Source organism: Neodiprion pinetum, chromosome 1 (genome assembly GCF_021155775.2).
Source record: "Neodiprion pinetum isolate iyNeoPine1 chromosome 1, iyNeoPine1.2, whole genome shotgun sequence".
NCBI classification, from domain to species: Eukaryota; Metazoa; Arthropoda; class Insecta; order Hymenoptera; family Diprionidae; genus Neodiprion; species Neodiprion pinetum.
The window spans coordinates 1313386-1334693 of NC_060232.1; the positions used below are offsets into that span (position 1 = coordinate 1313386).

Here is a 21308-nt window from a genome sequence, read left to right on the forward strand (position 1 = left end):
CATCCATTGTAGGCAAATTAAAGTATTAATCGTCGACGCGGTTTAACGGTTTGGTTTGTTAACGAGTAACGCGTCACTGCACGGCACGTGACACGTGTCGTCGACGTCGAGAGCGCAACAACGTACGGATCATGTTAGCAGCATGCACCAGGAGGTCGTCAGCGAGACGGCGGCGTTGCACGAGACAGCCTTTCTTTATCTTTTTTTTTTTTATTTCTTTTCTTTATTTCTCAAACTCCTTTTTATCCCTTTTCTCTGCATCGGTCCGCACAGTATTCGACGTATATTGTACAACAACTCTCGGTGTATTCGTACGATCGCATACCACAACAACGCGTTGAGAACCACTGTAGGTTGTGGCACGTCCGGTGGGGAGAGGAAAAACCAGGGCTGTCCACTAAAAACCCTGAAAACCCATCGGCGCCCCTCTGGGAATGAAAATCACAGACACAAGTCGAGTAAAGTTATTGCAACGATGCGTGTTTAGGGAAAAATCGCTAATTCGCACCTCAACGACTTTCCGAAATTTAGTGCAAACTGTTTATAAACAATGTATATATATATACTCTTATTCTAAAGAACCAAATCCTTGAATGTCATTCTAAAATTGATCGATGACTTTTTTTTTTCGTCCTGACGTACAGTTACGATAAGGTTACTATCTTCAGTCTCGAAAATAATTCGCCTGCATTTCTGATCTCGAAATTTTTACCTACACTCGAATTCGCAACTTTTCCACCGTTCGTCACCCTTCGACTGCCGTGCCAGCGAAATTTTCCATTTAAGCCAATATCTTTTATCGTAAATTCGTTACGCTCTCGCGATTAACGCTGTCGTTTACGGAAGGGCGGGTAGGACTTCAACCAGCCGACACCCCTTGCGCAGACTCTGTCATCTCGAAATCCCACATGCAGGATGTACACCCGATAGGGGTATCCAATTTAATGAACAATCTATAGTCGAGGCACGATTATATTATATAGCAGGCAGGTAGACGGCTCAGATCTATTCACGATATATTATACACACCGTTAAGGGAACCAAAGGATCATTCCTCCCCCTAGCAGGAAGAAAATAAATTACCTCTGGATTGTTTTGAATAAATGAAGAGGAGGGAGATGTTCTTTTTTTTCCACCATTGTTTGGGCGTTTTCTGTCTTATTTTTAGTTCGTTTTCTTCGTCAGAATATAGAATTACTAAAAAAGAAAAAATCTTTTTCAAAAATATTTTATCCCCTCTGTAGGCACTCGAACACTTCCACATACTCATAATTTATTTTAAATTTTCATCCACCACAATCCCAGCGTAGCTGGTCAGTATCCCACCAAATTTTGTCGTATTAATAAAATCGACCGTCTGCGTAAAAATGCGCGGAAAAAAACCAAATAAAAAAAAATAAAGAGGAAAGAAAAACGCCGAGGTAAAAACGAAAAAAAAAAATAAAATAAAGGAGAGGAGGGGGCCGGGTTCTCAGGTCCGATTCTTCGTCCCTGGGAATGAAACCGCGGAGTGGGAGTCGTGGAGGCAAAAGAGGGGCGGGGGCGGCCAGGGTGAATAGTGGAAGGGAAAACGAGCAAGAAGAATGAGAGGAGCGAGGCTGGTAGATCATGTCGCGGGTTACAGGGGGGCACGCGGGGGACAAGCATCGTCGCGGTAACGAGGATAGGAACCGCCGACCCGTTCTCGACGCTCGACGCGTTGCACATTCACTTACACGTCCACGTCCTCAGACACGGACGGCACCCACGGCCCGGTCCCCGATCTGCTCTCTTCTCCTCTCCTCTCCTCGCACCGCTTCTCTCCTCTCCTCTCCTCTCCTCGCCCCTCGTCACCGACTTCTTCCTCTTTTCCTCCGCGCCGCCGACCAACGCACCACCTCCTCCTTACAATGTTGCCGCTTTGCGCTTCGCGCCCGCGGTACCCCGGATTACATGCTCGGACAAGCAGTCGCGGGGCCTCTTCGAGGATGAAAAGAAAAGAAAACAAAAAAAAAAAAAAAGAAAAAAAGGATGAGAGGGAGGGGGGAGGTGAAAAAGTGGCGGTATCAAACTTGCGTACCTTTACGCTGTAAGTCCGGTTTTTCACCCTGTCACAATAAACGATCCATTTATAGGTGGGTGCCCTCGTCGATTTCGACACTTCGCAAACAAGCAGGATAAAAAAAAAAAAAAAAAAAAAAAAAAAAGGTTCAACGATCTTATTTTACACGCAATTGTGAAGGAAACCACTCCAACGCATTCTCGTTTGACACAGAAATAAAATGAACTGGAGTATTTTTGATCAGAATTGCGAATAGAATAAGACTGTTGCTAAGCACCTTTTGGAGTTTTAAGATACGTGGACTTTCGATATTTGGCGATGTATTCGACAAGTCGAAATCGACCAGGGCATCACCTTAAGACGCCCAAATGAGAACCGAATGTTCGAGTGAAGAAAGTATGCGCCCGACGTCGGAAAACGAAATCCAACATTGTTGCAAAAACGTTGCATTTGATCGAATAATTTTTTCTCCTCTTTGCCCAAAGTAAATATATTACATCACCTCCGAAATGAGTACTGAATTATTCGTTTGTACAGACATACTACTTAGTATCGTAAAATCAAATATTTCGTACATTCTATCCAGAAAATCAAATCTGAAAATATACGTAGTACCGATGATAATAATTTGTACAAATCGAATAAATATTCGGTTAACCGTTATACAACATGAGTATAAGGCAGGAATTTATTTAATTCAACCAAATTTTGCTTCGGAATTAAAACAAACTTTGTTTTTCTGATTGAACTGGCGACTTCTATTTAGATTTGAATTCCTGGATTTACTTTGATCCTCTATAAAGTCAACTTTTCATTTCTGTTATTATTCAAAACTGGGGTGATTCTACAAACAATTCGATTTCAGTCAGGACGATTATTGGTGTACTTGACACACGGTCCAATCTGACACCAACGTAAAATCGTTCCACGTTCCTTGACTCGATTTCTACGTATAAAATATATTTTCTCCGTTACACGTACAATAATTGTTCACCTCATCTTTCCTTCGTTCCTGTATTTTCCGATCATTTTCTTCCCTCCTCAATTCTCGATTCAACAAGTGATTACGATCGGCATGAGAAGGCGGTATTTTCTGTACATATGTAACCTAGGACATAGAATATAAGGTATTGAAAAGGCACGATACCCAAGTTCGCGTGCATCACGCTCGCCTGCTCGCTTCGTTCGCCTCGCCTCGCCTCTCGTTTTATCTCCATAGTTGTTAACATCGGCACACAGTTTGCAAACCGTCATGTTTACACGATCAACAGGCTAAACATCTTAATCGTTAATCGTACGTGACACAGACATTCGTCGCGACGCGACTCTCGATTGTATTTTTCACCAAATTATATACCTACCCATATCTATAAATAAACAATCTTCAACGAGCACGATTCTCAACGGAAAACATCTCGCAGGATGCATAATGTAGGTGCGTAGGTACGTATAAGCGTGAACGTAGGCCTATGCGGGGTCGCCATGGTAACTCGATATCCATATTTCTCTCCACCCTCCGACCGAATTCCCTCCCGCCCCGGCCCTTCGCTCTTACTCTTTGTTTCACGCTCTGCGCGCAAACTCCAGCGTGTATGTAATAGCTATGTATGTGCAATGTACGGATGTAAATACCTCCGCACACCCATCGCGTCGTCTGACGATGAAACGCGCCGTTTCAACCTTGCGGAATGAAATTTGATACTTCCAAGTTTCTAGTTTTTCCACGCGTTAAAGAAAATTATTTCTATTTATTTTTCAGAAAAGATGGCGACATTTTTCTGAATATTTTTTCGATTTCTTTTGATACACGGATATGTATCTAAAGGATATCGGCAACCGATCTCGTTCCAATCGGCAACTTTAAATTCCTCTTAAATAACAACGATCGATTATTCGCACGCTGTGTCCATATCGATAAATCAATCTCAAAGGTAAAATTTGAAAATTCTCCGTTTGCATTCGCGACCACGTTTCTTTTCCTTTTTTTCTTTTTACTTTTCTTTTGTGCGATACACGGAGCATCCAGGAAGGAGGAGAAGGAGAGAACGGGATGATTCCAAGAGGTAACAAACGACGGGGCGTCAGTTTCGTCGTTGGGAAGAGGAGATGAAGAGGAGATGAAGAGAAGAAAAGGGAGAGAGAGAGGAAAGAGAGAATGGGCCCTATCTCTACGGGTCTGCATGGGATCGGTGATGCGGGAGGAGCCAAAATACAATATTTATGTTTATGCCGCGGCGTGTTGAGGCTCGGTATTTAAGTTGTGTAAATCCAATATAAACGCCAAACGTGCAATAAATAACAACGTCGGTTCGTTCGTTGCGGTCGGGGCAGCACGGAGAGCTTTTTCGAGGAACGGGAACCTATAAGGGGTCCCAAAACCCAGGCGTTATACCTGCAAGGCCCGCGCATATCCAGCATCCTCCCTCCTCCAAGTCCCGAGGGCCTTACACCTCTCCCTCTCTGTCCCTCTTCCTTTTCCTTATCCTCTTCCTCTTCCTCCCCTTCTTTGCCGAACACGACCGCGTGCACATGGATGCGCGCACAAGTGTAAGAAACAAGGAGAGGCGAGAGATTGCCGGATAATTTTTCAAGCCCCGAGAGTAACGGAACACCGCGTCGTCGTTATTTTATGCTCGTAAAAGTTTTTAGTATGTACACGAAAACTGTAATACATGCGTAACGAGTCGATAAAATGGAGAGTCGAAATTTAAGCTTTGCAAAGTTTTGAACCGGGGTAGGTAAGCGTATACGTACATGGGTGTCAGAGTTGGGCTTCGTTTGAAAGCAACGTTTCTCACGATTTTCCGCTTCTACTCGAAAAACGAAATTGTTTTGTACGTAGAAAGAAGTATATCGTATTTTCCGTTAAGGATATCTTTTGAAAAGCTCACTCTCGGAACTCCTCCACATTTGAAAAACCTGAGGGAAATATCGTTTTTTTTTTTCGTTCGATTTCGAGAAAAATTCTAACCTTCGACTCAAAGTTGACAATTTTATGTAAAGGTTCGTCTTTCGAAGTCTTTTAGAAGGCTGAACAAATATTGACTAGACGGCAAAATTTCGAATTACACTTTTGCACGGAATTTAATTCTTTGCACAAAGTTCTTCCTACAGGATAAAATCGTATAGTTTAACGCGATTTACTTTTATGTGGCAACAATTTGAAAAAGAAAGTGACATCATTTTTCCCAGTGATATTAAAATGGCGAAAATTCAAATTCCACCAATTAGAGATATCATCGTTTCTTCGTCGAAGATTTCAAATGAGTGTTTCAAGTGGAGTCTCGGAAAGAGGAAAAAAAGAGAAAGAAAAAATATATATATGTATGTCTATTCCAAACGCAACAGTCTATAATGCAAGTATATATTATAATACACGTATGTCTATAAATTACGCATCTTCCAATTATGATAATTCGATATAATTGCGAACCGATAATTAATAATCGGTGATTAGATCACATAAACTTGCTTGCCGGATGCTTCTATAGGAGTAAAAAATATATAGAAGCATGACTTATATAGGGTGGCCATAAATTTTTGTGAAAAAAATTCCATAACATATCCGGAATTCCCATGACTTATAAAACCTAGTTTTCCCTGACATTTTTCGAGTTCTAACAATAAGTTACTAGAACCTAAATCGTTCAGCTTATCGACTCTATAATATTCGATTGAAATTCAATACGAATCGAAGAAACATGTTATGTATGTATACAAGAAAGAAAAGAAAGAAAAAAAAAAGAAAAAAAAACCGGTCAAAGCCAATCAGTTTTCTCGACAAAAACCAAGTAAACTTATTGCCTTAAAAAAATCATTCCTAATTCCCACGATAAAAAAACTGATATTTTCACTAGTTTTTCCAGATGTGTGCGACCACCCTGCTTACACTAATTTCCAGATTGCACAGATCAAGGCACCTACAAGCAAAATCATCCTTTCGCTGCACTCTGCGCGTCCCCCCAAAACCCGGCTTCTTATCCCTCTCCCTGCAACGGTTGACCAGGGTGTCCAGCGCGTCCCTGGCACATGTGAATTCCCCGACATTTCCCGGTCTTCCAGATTTCCCCGACAGCTATAAGACAGCCCGTGAACGCTCTTCCGGGCATAAATGCCAGGGCGTCTAATCGTCGATTGTGCGACGTCAACGGCCGCAACGAACGTTGATAGATGCTCGCACCCACGGTGCTTCATGGTGTTTTGCGACGTTGTTGTGTAGGTATAGACGACGCGGCTTATACCGTATATAGGACGCAGGCAGGTGCGCTGCGGCGGGACCGATTAGACTCGATGGGAGAAGGGGAAGCAGGCTGCATGGGGTGCGGGCTGCTGCACGGTTATAGCCATATAATTGCGGCGATTCGTTAAACCTCGGGGAACCGTTTAGTTACATCGAAAATTTCCGGTCAGATAGACTTTAAACCGCAATTCTATTAAACGATGCGATCCCCCCGCCGCCTCGCCGCCCGCTGCACGATATCGATGCTTATAACACAGAACCACTTCCCCATGCGTGACCGCGGTATCGATATATAATATATAATAACACCCCCTAATAAATATACGGGGTTCATAGCCCTGCAGCCGCATCGAGACTTGCAGCGCCTGTATCATAAATATATATATATATATTTATACATATCTATATTATACATATAATGATATCAAATTTTTTTCATCATTTTCCGTCATAATCGACACCGTGCAGCTGTGAAATATTGTAATTATTAATTGAGAGTCTGCGCAATATATATATATATATATATAATTTCGGAGTAACGATTCGGTAAAACTTTCGAAATTTCGACATCTCCTTAATATTATAAACTGCAGGCATATTGCTAGGTGCAGGATATGTATAACTAAAAATTGTGAAACGGTATGGATTATGCGAAAAACTGAAAAAACTGCAAGGAATTCATTAAAAAAAAAAAAAAAGAGTATAAGGGATTACGCATTACACTCCATCTCGAATACATATCCGAAGTATCATACTTTACACCCATAAAATCAGAGGTACAAAATATAACATGAATACGTACAAAGTGGCGAAGACGAGATGAACACTCAACACGGGGGTGATCGGAGTGTCGCTCTGTAGTTATACACGATACGACGTCCTACCTACATATATAATCGAAAAAAGTGTACGGAGGGGGCGGGGGGGTTGATGAGTGGAGAACAATGGCAAAGCAAGGGGATAAAAAACATACTGTTAGGTATTAGTGTGCACGTCTCTTCATCGTAATACCCCCCCGGAGAATATACGTTATAGGTATCCAAGTTTATAGCACCGAAACTACGACAAGCATATTTCCGAGTTCTGTACATGTAAGTAATAACGAGAGATAAATAATCCCCCCCCCCCCCCAAAGAGTAGCGACATGCGGCGAGCGGCACACCGGTAAAGTGGAGGAAGCGTAGTAACAAGGGTCTCAAATACTTCTATACTCCTCTCTCTCTCTCTCTCTCTCTCTCTCTCTCTCTCTCTCTCTCTTCATCTCCCTGCACATTTTTCTCGCATCTCTTCCCGTAACCGGAGAGAAGAATATTGTTCTCGTGAGTAGGCGACAATTACAGCCTCGCTAATGGTCGCTGTATTCCCGACACCATCGTCAATGGTTGTGGATATCCAGCCCGTGCGTACTCCGCCGTTTGCCCCCGCCCCTCCAAGACGACGTATTAGCGTTCATGGTGACGAGAACCGATTGCTTCCACCATACGCACCGGACGAGGCAGAGTAAGGAATGAAGGTGGGAAGGAAGGAAGGAAGGAAGGAAGGATAAGCGTTGTCCCTCGCCGTTCGAGGATGACATTAATAAGAAGCGAGGGCGCGGAGATGAGATGAGATGAGATGAGATGAGATGAGGCGAGGAGAGGAGAGGAGAGATGAGAAGAAGGAAAAACTCTAAAGACCGACTTTACACAAGAGGATAAAAGGATGCGTGTAGTACCGCGGTACTACGGTGCTTTTAAACGACGAACGAACCTCGCTGCCGGATCGCTCGACGCATTACAAAACGTGAGTGGGCCGTATCATCTATCTGCGGAGAGGGAGTTTGAAGATGAATACATCACGTATTTAGAGAAAATGCAGGAATGTTGCAAAGAGGTGGGGAGGGGGAGGAGGAGGGGGAGGAGGAGGAGGAGGAGGAGGACGAAAAGCGAAAAGAGAGGCATTATCTAAATGCGCGACACTCTTCGGTTACACACGTTATCCACCCACGCCCCCTCCCCTCCCCGCCCCGACATTTTGCACCGCTCTTTGTCTCTCCTCTATATCCATCCATCTTTACTTGTATGCATTATATATAACACATATATGGAGATATTTATCTCACGCGATGCGTAACTTGGGATTCTCTGTCAATTATCGACTATCAAGACCATCGGCACGGGAGAATTTCCAAAACTTGTACTACACGAATAGAAAAATATTGTAGATTTTACATTTTCGGTGGTAAATATATGTAAATATATATAAATATAATCGGTCACTTGGGGTGATTTTCACGCCAAACATTTTTCAAACTCTTCGCAGAGTCTCTTATTGTCAGTCATGGAAACGGGCCTCGTGGCGTCGTTCTTCGTGCAAGATAAAGGACTATTTTTTTAAATATTTTTGGCACTTTCGTTAACTTTTTCCGATGTTTTAAAATATTGAAATAATCAACTTTGGTTGGTAAAACTGATGGAACTTTTGCCGCGATTCTCAAACAATATTTGGAAACTTGTTTTTTTCCAAGATTTTTAAAACTCCAATTTTCAGCAAAAACGTCACTTTTGGGTTGAATTTCACCCAATGTGATCGTTATCCTCGTCTCTCGTTTAGACGATGTTTTTTCGACGGCTAGTAGAGACGCGTGCATGCATACCTATGCACGTGATATACGGCAGGCCGAAAGTAGTAGCTTCACCTCTAGCGATGTTTAACAACCGCACACCATAAGCTGCGCGAAGCGCGCTCTTCGAAGCCTTGTCGGAAGTATTTTTCACGGTAGTGCAAAAGAAGTCTGCTCGAAGGACGTAGCAGCGTTATGACGAACGATATAACCGTAATTCACCCTGGACGTTACGTGCAAAATCGTTTCGAAATCATCTCCTTCTCGTTGTCAAGGCTGTTAAAAACGGTGGATTAATGGGGCCTAAGTGGCATCGTCGATTTTGCAATTAGCTTTTTTGAACCGCAAAGATTACGGCCTATGGTGATCTCGCGTCAAGCAGTTGAGCGCAAAAACTGTACAAGGAGCACGTTTCGCTCAAACGGGTGAATTGACAAAACTTGTCAGAGCGATCGTACACGTTAGGTTTAATTTTTGTACCACTTTCGTCGCTGGTGTTCCTTTAGCACCAAAGTGTCATTGGTTTCTGGGATGCCCAAGATGGAGTAATCGATGATCTTGCAATGCGATTCGTAGAAAGTCCCACCCGCAGGGTTTTGGAACTTATAAAACACTAGTGCCCTCTTATTTTGGAAAAAGATTTGTATGCGTGAAGTTCGTGTTCCTTGCATAGTCTCCGTGAGGATGAGGTTGAGGGTTGGAAGGAGAAGAAGATGACGAAGAAAAAGAAGACGACGAAGAGCAGCGAGGCGAAGCAAACCGAAGCTAAAGGCGAGTCGGGAATGAAGAAAGACCGCGCGCGTGGTTGTTGGTAAAATTTGAAGGATGCGTATAAGTATAGCTAAAAAGGCAGTCGGTCGGAGAGGCGCGCGCGCGCCAACGGCGCAATGCGCATCGCACCGCGAACTCGAAGAGGCATCGTCGTCCGAGAATTGCCAGAGGGCGCTAATGTAACGAGGCATGTAACGAAGAAAAACGCATCATGCTCGCTTGCAGCGTAAACGGAACCACCGCCATCATCACGGTGCGTAAGTCGACTTCTTCGGTCTACCTACCCGTAATATAAACGTGTTCCCGTGATACCGCGTATCATATATTATACATACCATAGTCAAAATATGTCGCACGCTGGCGATGACTTGGCGTTACAGCGACGCCTTGTTCAAAAATTAGTCACGTCTGATTATGGTTACGTGACGAATACACACTGTCAGAAAATTCACGGTGCCGATAAAAGTCCACGCCGATTAGTGTAAGATTAAGCGTCATCGGTGTAAGTCGTTCGATTCTTGACACCAACTGGTCTGAGAATCAACACCCAAAATAGTGCGGACTTCTCTGGAATATTTTCGGTGCTAGATCTAACACCGCATTTCTAACGGTGTAGGGGTGTTCTGTATCTGAAATCTCGGGTACTTAAACTCGGCTTCGGGACGGATTTTTTGTAAACCTCGAAATCTTTGGGTAGTCCGAAATCTTCTGGTACCCGGCACGAAGGTAATCCATTTTACCCGACTCGACCCAGAGAATTTCAGTACCCGCACACCCTTGTAATGGTCGATGGTAAAATCATTTAACGACGATGTGCTAATGACGCAGATATGAAAGAAGTCGAGAGTATATTTCTCGGTAAGCCTCTAGTCCGATTTTTTGAGAATAGAACCTCTGGAATTCGTAATTTCAGGCGGCTACGAAATTGCTGTCCTTCGGATTGTCCGAGATTTCGGAACTAACATAAGAAATTTTCGAAAATCTCTGTTCGGTTTAGTAATCCCGGTATTTTTGGAGAAGCGAGAACAGCAGTGACCAAAATTTTCAAAAACTCTACAATTTTCGGTAAGCCCGAGATTTTCGGGGAAGTCGGGATTTTTAGGTAACTCGAGATTTACGGGTACCAGAAATTTTTCGATAATCCGAAATTTCCGAGTACCCGAAAGTAATCCATTCTACCAGACTCGACCCGACCCGAAGAATTTCAGTACCTGCACACACCCAGTGATGAATAATGATGATCGGATAACGAAGCGAGGAAGATGATTCGTGTAATACCTATTTTTAAATATCCAAGTATTATCAATTGAATAAATATATCGACGAGGATGATAATCGAAAATTCATTATCCCGGAAGATTTGAACTTGTATAACAAAAGTCAGTACCTATGTAATTGAAATCAGAAAAAAGCGGTCATATTTTGCAAACTCAATACACTTCAAGGTCCTTCGAAATCCAGAGAAAAGTGTTCGATGTTTTGACACCAGATTCTGATTCAGCATGTAGCGATAGTTACTGAGCTAAAAATAAACGATGCACCGATTAATCGAATCAAAAAAAATAATCGAACAAATCTCGATTGAATCGATAAAAATAAATTGATTATTTGAATATGAAATGAAAATTTCGTAAATTTCAGCACGCAGTCTTGGCAGCGGAAAAGTTTAATAATAATTTATAGTTTCGATTAATAGTTTTCAAAAAATCGATAATTCCGCGTCATTCTTATCAGCATATCCAAAGAGATATATAAGTATGCTGGTCTAGTCCACCGGGAAAGGTACTTAAATTGTTTTCTCAAATACGGCTGTGTAATCAACGATCAGAGGGGATCGCGTGGAATGAACAAGGAGAAACTCGAACGCAGAAAGGAGTACGCCCGACCACCATGGATCGTCCACGTCTACGGGGATAAGGTGCACCACACCCCGCGTAGTCGCGATTGTCGGTTGTTTTAATTAACACCACGTTAGGCTAGACCGGATTTCGAATGGTGCGCGTTGCGTGGGTGCCGGGTATGCCGGTTGCGTTCGCTGGTGGAGTTGGAAGTAGTGGAGGAGGAGGCCTCCGCTTCTTTTCTCTCACTCTCGCCTCTCTCGCGCGAGATACAACTCGAGAAGAGAGATGAGAGAAGAACGAACGAACGAACGAACGCTCGGCGATAACAACGATACCGTTGTCTCGCGCAGCTGTTGCCACCGACCTCCCGTTGTCGGTCGTATCTTTCGCTTCTTCTATTTTTTTTTTTTTTTCCTTCTTATTCCCTCTCTTTTTCTCTCTTCCTCGCTTCATCTCTTTCCCTGATTTAAACTAAAAGTGAATAAAAAAAAAAAAAAAAATAGATAAAACCAACGAAGTTTGCTATTTCTTTGAAAACGATAGCGCTTTTTTTTATCATTCCATTTTCTGTTTCTTCTGCTCATTTTCCCCTGGGTTATACATTTCACAGAGATGATACATTTCTTTTTCTACCATCGTCCGACGGTGTCCACCTGTCATATGTGTGCGCCTGTGTGCGTGCGTGTGTGCGTGCATCTGTGTGTGACGTATATTATTTAGCATCGCGTCCGGAGGCGTTAAAAATTGTCTTGTTAAACACGGAAGTTATTTTTCCATCGTCGCCCCGTACATGCACCGCATGATGCACAAACAGCATCGCTATCGAGTCAAAGAAGATTCCGACTAATTATTATCGCACCACGAGACTGCACCACGCGGTCTCGATCAATTTTCATTTGAATCACCGTCTACATGTGTGTAGATAGATTATACGCAAAATGATGAAACGCACAATTTTATTGAAATATATACAATTCCATATTTTAGCAAGGTTATTATTATTCTTATTTTTATTATTATTATACATCGTATATCACGCCAGACGGAGAAGAGAGATTAGAACTGCGTCGAGATTTGATAATAATAGTGATCAAAGAATAAGACGAAAATCAGAAAATTACAATATACGACGGTATCAGAGAACAGAAAAAAAAATCCGTCAGTTGTCGATAAATCGTAGTCAATAATTAAAGATTCTACCTATTATGATCACGCGCTTGGAACGTCATAATGTGATAACACGATAGACGTAATGATGAAATTCTCCTACATGATTAAACCCATTACATATAAAGACTGAAGAAAGGGAATGAAAAAACAAACTCCCCAAAAAAAAAAAAAAAAGAAAAAGAAAAAAAAATGAAAAAGGAAGAGGAATTAATTAGCTAATGAATTAATTGAATAAAATCACTCAACAAAAGGCGAGGACGCGCGTGCTTGTTGTACCTATATGCATGTATAACTTATACTACACCTATACGTATAATAAGCCTAACTCGTTCGTTTGACTTATGACGCGACGAAATTACTCTTCCTTCCCGTGGTCATGCGGCATGCGCGCCCGGCATATTATTCATCAGGTGTAAACGTTACACGAACACAGGCACACGCAGGCATAGTAGACGGACGGACACACGGAGATGCAAGTGCAATTTGAAACGCATTTTATTGCGTATAAATGACACTCTACTCACGCAAACGTGGCGTTTTATATAATAAATAAATATATATATATATATACACTTTGTTTTGTTTTATTCGCGATGTGGAAGAATGTATAATTATTACATAGTTTTTTTTTTTCATTCTATTTTCATTGAATAAGACAAGAAGTCTTGTACATATATGTATATATTCAATGACTTCACGCATAATAAGATATTCAGATTTATCTTTCCGTCATCTCTCTCTCCCTTTCTTTTTTTTTTGGTTTTCTTTTTTCAATCCACTATTCCCCCCACGTTTTCATTCACCACGTTCTCGTCCTTGTTGTCGTTGTCGTTGCTTTACTTTTCTCTCTCTCTCTCTCTCTCTCTCTCTCGTCAATTTTTCCCTCGCCAATGCTTTTTCCTGACGGCGTGGTTATAATAGCGCCGCTTACCCGCTATTACCACGCCGGGCACGACGGGCACGCCTCTCTCATCGCTGGCAACCACCGCAATGCCTCGGGTACCTCCGCCGCATTTACCCTCCTTCCATCACCCCCCCCTTCACCCAGCCCTCGAGGCTGAACCGGAGGCAACCCTAACCCTGGGGGCCCCCCCCGGTCAACGAAGTTCCGCGACAGCTCGACAGGGTGCGGTTACGCCGTTTCGTTTCTCGCGATCGATAGCCTCGCGATTATCTCATCCGCTGTGCGACCTGTCGACTTGCGGAAAGAAAATTTTTTTTATTCATTGGTTTCGCCCCCCTCCCCCGACCCTTCAACCATTTTTAAAAATCTCTTCTTTCGGGTATCGACGTTTAATTTCTGCCTGAACAGGTTTTACTTTTACTTTCAATACAATCATAATAAACCATACGAAAATTGTAATCAAATTCTTCGATAAATTTTTGTTCGTAAGCTTCACGTTTTTTTTTTTCCCACCACAACTTTCACTCTAATTCTTTTCAAATTTTATTCAAGCGTATTGAGATATTTATGTAACAGAATAAGCTTGTGTTATTGTTATTGTTGATTATCGATAATCCATTGATTCGACAAATGAATATATAATCCAGCCATAAAAATGCGGCTAATGGTTCCGAACGCGCCTTTAATCTGACGTAGCCGTCGTCGTAGTCCTCGCCTCTCTCTCTCTCTCTCTCTCTCTCTCTCTCTCTCTCTCTCTCTCTCCTTCTTTCTTTCTCACTTTCTTTCTCTTCGGCACGGTCCTCTCTCTTTATCCGACTATACACGCGTCTTTCTCTGAGGCTCGCGGGCTTGCATGTAGAATAAACCCTGTGATGCAGGCTGCAGGCCAGCCAGCGAGCCAAGGCTGGACTTGCTTTTGCTTGCCACGGTTGGTGAGACGTGTAGTGGCTGCTGCTGCTGCTGCTGATGCACAATTACACACACAGACACAGGCAAGAAGACTCACACAAAATATCTCGACCGGAGAGACCAACTTCTCTCGTACTAATAGCTTACCGCCTCGCTATTTCTATTACAAACAAGAATACAACCCCACCTGTATTATATACGTATTATAAATTACGTATATACGCGTCCGTCCGTGCATACATGTATATATATATATAAAGTAAAGGTATTTCTCTCCTATATACATACGGTGCATACCTGTTGCCATACATAAGTCTGTATGTAATATATACCTCGATGGCTAACCAATCCTCCTCCCTACTTTTCGTATTGTGTTTTTACATCGCACGGTATTATATGTATTATATAAAGCCTAGGTGAAATATTAGGCCCGACATACACGTATACTTAGTAATATATGTAGTATGTTAGCCTGCTGCCGAAAGCCGCGCGAACTCTTTTTTTTTCCTTTCTATTTTTGCTTGAATTTAAATTTTCTTTTTTTCTTTTTTTCACTTACTTCTAATCATTTCATATATATAACGCATATCCCTAATCTTTTAATACATATAACGTATGTAATTATTCGATAGTGGTTTTTGATTTTCATTCAAGGTATATGCATATTTTTAGATGTTTCAAGTTAAAGAAATCAAAATTGTCTTTTGCTTGAGAATAATTTTGAAACCGGGTATACGATCTTGTATACCTACAAATAGAGTATACGCTAGGTTATACAGCGCGTAGATACATACACGACAGATACTTGAAGAATCCAGCACGGAAATTTACGACCTGCACTTCCGGTATGTGATGGACATACACGTACCTACCTATAGTGTAGAGATTCCGTGGTATTTCGTCAAGCCGATAGATAAACTGTGTACGTATAACGTATACAATACTGATATACAACCAAATACGACGCGCGTTCCTTAATCAACCAATATACATGTATATATATATACAATATACGCAAAGCTTCCGTTAGACATTCTTTTAACATGTACATAATATATATGTGTATATATATAAACATGTATACAATCGGATCCAAATTAATCACGATGTAAAGAGAGAGGAAATGTGATGGAAAATATTTATACGAATTTTAATTCAACTCAATTGATTTTTTCTGTCTTTCTTTTTTGTCTTTCGTTACCACAAATTTTGTCCTTTCTTCATTTTTTTTTTTTTATCAATTGCTATTCAAGCAGCACCACTTCAACATATTACGACAGTCGATATAATAAATCCTTCGCGGAATCAGGTCAGACACGATCTAATTGTTTCTTGCAAAAAGTAACGAAACGAAGGGAAAAAAAAAACAAGAAAAAGAAAAGAAATTGAGATAAAACTCAGTTTTCGTATACGGCGAGAACCGAGGTTTATTGTACAACACCATGACCAAAGCGATAAGAATTTCAGAGAAGAGAACATAATCGTAGTGCGTCGTTGAAAGTAGCGCGCGAAGCCGTGTGTGCGTGATGTCGAGTATGTGTGATGATATACGTATAGATGTACGAACGATATTTGCATGCCGCGTGTTTGTATATAATAATAATAATAATAATAATAATAATAATAATAATAATAATAATAATAATACACCCATGGGCACTTATTTAGAGTCATTAGACGGACATGTACGAATGTACGAAATGCGATTACCAGGAAGTCGTGCACCATGGATATAATATACACGTGTCGTATATATTATCATGTGATTTGAAACATGGAGCGACGAGAACGAGACGAAACAAATCTTAATTACACCAGTCGGATAATTTTCAATTAGGTGTATACGTACGTATATATCAGAGTATTAGGGTGGTTAATTTTTTAACGTTTTGTTGGTTTTTTTTTTTTTTTTTTTTTACAAGACACTGCTCGAAAAATTTATGACGAATACTGGAAAAAAAATTGTCGTGAAACCTTGAGGAAGTAGAAAATTATAAAGTAAATAAAAAATATTGCAAAATTGGTAGCGACGTCTAAATATTTTCCTATCTCCTGCATGTTTTACGACAATCTTCTTTTCCGTATTTTCCATAAAGTTTTAGAGTAGCACCTTGAAAAAAAATAATCTTTAAACGAACCGCCATAATACGGATGTGTGTATTACAATGTATTCATCCTAGTTTTGTTTTGATAGATAATATATTATAAGTATAAAAATTATATTAATTTGAAATTCGCGGTATGACGAGAGGAAGTTTTCAAACGAGATAATTGGGTAAAGATGCGTACAAATTAAAACGAATCGAAAATGCTAAATTAGTCGTGAGTAATTAAAAAATCAAGACGAAAAAAAGGATCAACTTTTTTCCTTATAAACAAAAGTCGAATGAAATTGACAGATTGAAGTATTTATCGTGTCTAATTAAAGATATCGATATTGATATATTTTAATCAAATTACTCAAACGGCAAAGTTATTTATATATAAGAATTGCATAGATCTTAGAAAATAACGGAGGATGCGAAAATTATTGCGCTGATCGCTGCTCAAATCAAATTTGATTATACAAGTTTTGCTGTTTCATAAAATTGGATTATAACCGCGGACGGATTTGTATTTTTATACGAGAAGCAGTTTTGAATCATTAAGCTGCAGTGTTCGTAGAGCGAGGGAGGATATCGAGTATTTATTATTGTATATTGGTGAGAAAAGATCGATATAATTGATAAGAAATATTTGTCACGCGTATCCGTTGCGCGGTTCAACGTCATCGCTATCGGTGATTTACGGTAAATACATATACATATTACATATACATTATACACTATACATAACACATCCATCGCAAAACCTGCACAGCATATACATGTGACACGTATAAATAGGTAGACGATTATATCGTGGAGCGAATGTATAAGTGAATGTGTTGAGAAAAATAAAAGACAAATAAATAAAACGGAAGGAAGAAAAAAAACCAGACGAGTTGAAAAAAAATGTGATCGTTTTCATTTATAATAACCGCGGCACGTGCGGCACGGAAGTATAATGATTATTAATAATTACAACCACACTGTATTGCAAATAAATATGATGAATTATCTTCTATATAAAAACGTCGTACGCAAAGTAATTGAAAATTGTAAAAAGGATGGGATGAGATAAACGATAATTTCTAAATCAGCGCGATTATAGAAAGCCCGAATTTCGATGGATGAAAATGCGGGAAAAATTCCTTGACGGACTGTGTCGGATATAATTGAACGTGGATATAATATAATTATCTATCGAACGTTAAATTCTCACGGATACGCGAGCAGTGGCCTCTTATTTACATATGTATATGTATCGGTGATAATTGCTGACCCCTTTGTGATAAACTCGGTTGCTTGCGACTGCTAGTGCGTAAAGCGCCGTTGTCAAAATCAGCGCGTATAAGTTATAACATATTGTCATATTTATATGCATAATTATAAACGAGGGGAAAATTTCCGAGATACATGCAAATGCGACAAACAGAAGGGCGGAGAATAGAAAAGGGTTGAATATTATGAGAATGAGAATGAGAATGAGAATGAGAATAGGAGGAATAGGTTGAGTTGAGTCGGAGGTCCCTCCCCTCCAATTTCAATTAACCTGTCGCTCCGAGCGAACGACGAGAGTTGTTTCAGAGGAGATGAGAAAAAAAAATATCACGCAGCTGAAAGTAAATATAAATTCGGAATCGTTTCGTGGCAAGACGGGGTGACCACAAATTTTTGAGGGAAAAAAATTCCATGACATTTCCCGGTTTTCCAGGACCTAATACCTAGTTTTCTCTGACATTTTCCCAGTTCTAGCAATAAGTTACTAAAACCTAAATCGTTCAGCTTGTCAACTCTGTGATATTCGGTTCAAATTCAATACGAATTGAAGAAAAATATTATGTATAAAAAAAAAAAAAAAAAAAAATCAGATCAAGCCAAATTGGTTTTCTCGACAAAAAAAAAAACTCAACTTGTTAGCTGAGAAAAATCATCTCAAATACCCGTGATAGCAAAACTGATATTTTTCGTTTCTAGTTCATTCACTCTTTTCTTCACCTTGACTTCGAAGCAGAAAAAATGTTTTTGTCCATAATTTGACAAAGTGACAAGCAAAAAAATCAAATGAATAAACATACAGTATAACATAATATTGCGTCAATGTTGATCGATTGATCGTCGCGCTGTTTCATCTTATTTTTTCTCTCATTGTTGGTTCGTTCTTACCGCACGTATTTTGGATTTTACGGTTCAATCGCTCATTCGCGTCGAATTTCTTTCGCCTTCAACTTTTTACCCTTCAATCTCTTTCTATCACATTTATTCGCATTTCATGTATTCGAATAACCGCAAACGCGGATACAATATTAATTTCAGTCCGAGAGCACGTTCATAACGCGTAAGTTGTAGGTTGTATAAGAAATCTTCCCCCCGGAATCGTGTATTATAGTCGAATTAATAACGACGACGTCGTCGTCTGATATCGTCGCAGTAAACCCCGCATAACCAACAATAGAGGAACAATAGGTTCGCGCATGTTCGTTCAATCCTGAAGCACGTCTTCCGTTCTGGTGCGAAAGACAAAGCTTGGCCGGTTCGCCCTCCTTCTCGTCGTTCGCGAACCCCTTCCTCGTGCCTTCCTTCGTGCCAATAACGCCACGGGTATGGTAAAAAGGAAAAAAAAAGGAGGAGAAATTGCAAAGAAAAAGAAATAACCCCCCCCCCCCCCACCACCACCACCACCACCACCCCCTTGGTTAACGGCAAAGACATACCATGCATGAGCGCGAGATCTCGTTTGAATTATACGTATACACATGTAATAATAACAATACAAAAATAGAGCAGGTATGTAGAAAAATAAAACAGTGAACTCGAATCGTGAGGTGAAACAAAAAATAAAAATAAAGTAAACAAAATGAAAATCAAAGGACGCAAGCTTCGGGAGCAGGAGTGAAAAGCTCCGGTGTTCTCGACGCGAAAACGTCGCGACGCTGACGATGAGATGACGGCCATGTTTTAGAAGGCATTATTATATGTGTATTATATTGTTTTGAATTAAGAAAGTGGGCGTAACGCGATGCAACGGCTGGTTGTGTTTCAATACCTTGAGGAGTAAAAACGTACACGTATTATATTAGGTATGTATAGATGTATGTATGTATGCACGAACTGACGAGGGTTTTGGATTTCACTAGCTCGTTCGCTCGTATAACTCGAGATGCATCCGCGTTATACGCGCTCTTTCATCCCCCTCCTTTTCCTCACCCGCCTATTCTTTCAACATCGCCGTAGTCGTCGTCGTCGTCAATCGTCAATTCAAAAATCGTTCTCTAATTAAACACAAGCTCTTCGTTTTAAGACAACGAATTGGAGAATAGAGGAAGAAGAAATGAAAAGGATAATTATTTCTCGACTTTACTATTTTATTCCTCTTCTTATCAAAATCACCCGCTTTGACCCCCTTTTTAATGGTCTAGTAGTCGTCGTAGATAAAAAATGCATATAGCTCTCATGCGCGTTTAAATAAAAGTAAGGTTGCTGCGCCAACCATCGTTATTTCAAAAACAAACCTGTTTCAGACCTTAAACCGTAAACGGACATTTTGCCATTGAAGCATTGTGCGAAAAATTAAATTTCGCCGCTTGACAATTCACTTAATAAGCTCACGAAAGTAATTATTTATTCTTCAACGCCTAGTTCGTTACATTTGGTGTTAGAAGTGCTTTACTTTAAATTTAGTGCGCGATTTTGAACCGTTACCGGTACAATGTATAAATTGACGACGAGAGAGAAAGAGAGAAGGAGAGAGGCGTTTAATCGTCCTGGGACAAGTATCCTCAGGCGATGTAACACACAGACATGAAATGTGTATTAAAACACAATATTAAAATTAGAACTAGAGTTGCAGGAATAACGCGAGAAGAAAGAAAACAATGGGTGAAGATAAATTCAACGAGAATGAACGATGACTAGACAAAAAAATCAACAAATAGATAAATAAATAAAGAAATAAGGTAAAAATGAGTAAAAATAATAACAAACAGAGTATAGGAAGAGGGATAAGAAGAATGGCGACTCAGCAGCATCGCCGTGTATCGCGTGCAGTGAATGCAAAGGACGCATCGAGACCTTAACGCCGATCCGGACCATCTGCATCAGCGGCGGGCGACGACCGGCTAGTTTATCAACTCCGAGGAAGAGCCGCACACACCAGACTCTTTAATGGTAGGCTGGCTTGACTGGCTACGCACGTATGCGCAGCCATCGGTTCATGCCGTTCTCTTTCTTTCTTTCTTTCTTTCTTTCTTTCTTTCTTTCTTTCTTTCTTTCTTCCTTCCTTCCTCATACCAACAACACCGAATTGCCGGCGGTCCGACGGCGATCATTAATAATCGCATCCGCGAAACTAATTATTATACAAAATCATCGCTCTGCTGTCAAGATTTCAGGGATGATGTACGTATAATTGTATAATATGGCAGAAGTAAAAAATTTGCCCGACTGACCCGAAAATATTATCTCTCTGAAATGCGGTTTTTTTGAGCAATTCAGTAAAATCCTTACATTTTTTATTACTCCTATTATTATTTACCGCAGGTATAAGTTAGATCGGAGACTCAATTTTTCATCGTTTTACATTTTGAATTTTGAAAATTCCTCGATCTGATCTCACTTTTGAAATCAATCGATCCCTCGTGAACCCTTCTACACTTACTCAGTTTCAAGGAATTTAACTGCAAGTAAAAAATGTATGCTTCGAAGGGTTGAATCGCATTGTCGGTTAAGTAGGTTTACCCACCTACGCGT

General features: G+C 40.5%; 1 protein-coding gene across 7 annotated transcripts in view; it reads right to left on the reverse strand.

The window, feature by feature from the left end:
- The window catches only part of LOC124214633 (protein pangolin, isoforms A/H/I/S), a 133152-nt gene that overhangs the window by 91784 nt on the left and 20060 nt on the right, over positions 1-21308 (reverse strand). The window lies entirely within an intron of this gene.